The sequence below is a fragment of the Arachis duranensis genome, chromosome 4 (genome assembly GCF_000817695.3).
Source record: "Arachis duranensis cultivar V14167 chromosome 4, aradu.V14167.gnm2.J7QH, whole genome shotgun sequence".
Taxonomy (NCBI): Eukaryota; Viridiplantae; Streptophyta; class Magnoliopsida; order Fabales; family Fabaceae; genus Arachis; species Arachis duranensis.
The window spans coordinates 7,740,281-7,741,189 of NC_029775.3; positions in this window are offsets into that span (position 1 = coordinate 7,740,281).

Genomic DNA, 909 nt, shown 5'->3' on the forward strand with positions numbered 1-909 from the left:
GTCTTGTTGAATTAGTAGAAGTGCAGCGGCAACTTGTTGCTTGAACACTAGTCATGGATGGTGGTGCTATTTTTGTTGGGTACATACGTCTCAAAGAGTTCAACGCATTGGCCAGAAAAGATTTAGTCATTGGCCAGAGTTACTTTTTATACATCCTTGCAAAATTAGAAGATTTAATTGGCTTTTTGGATATTTATTTCTGTGTAAATAGATATTTTTTTAATAGAATTTCGGGTGTTTTATTTTTTGAATTATCGGATCTTTTGCACAAATTTTGGAATGTTTCTTTTGAGTTGCTCATCATCATGAACAAGAAGCATATTCTTTTCATCAACCATGATGTTGTTAGTGCATATATATCTTGAAATTTTTATCTGTAGAAAATTTAATTATATCATTTGTTGAATGATCATGTAAACATAATTATATTCTTAAGTTTTAGTTGACTAATCTTTGTTATGACTTTTTTCTGAAGATGGATACTGATGTAATTGGATTTAGATGTATATAAAATTTGACTTGTAAATTTTTCTAGATATCATATGTACCATTTGTTCATCAACAAATAGAGAAATTTCTAAAACAAGTCATCTCAATTGTGCTTTCACAGATATTGAAGAATTGAATAATTATGAGAAGGCCTAAAACAAGGTTTTATTCTTGTGATTTCAATCAGACCAAAATTCACCTCTAGTGTGATTCATATTATCAATGGTCTTGCATGGTTATGAAGTAGCTTTTTAGTACAGTAAATTAATGAAGAGAAAGAATCAAAAGAATATTTTACTTTTCAAAGTAATTTTTTAATTTTAAACAAAAATTTTAACAATGAAAAGAATATTTTACTTCCCAAAGTAATTTTTTACAACCAGTATATAGCAAATGGTATTCCAAAAGAATGAATTTAAT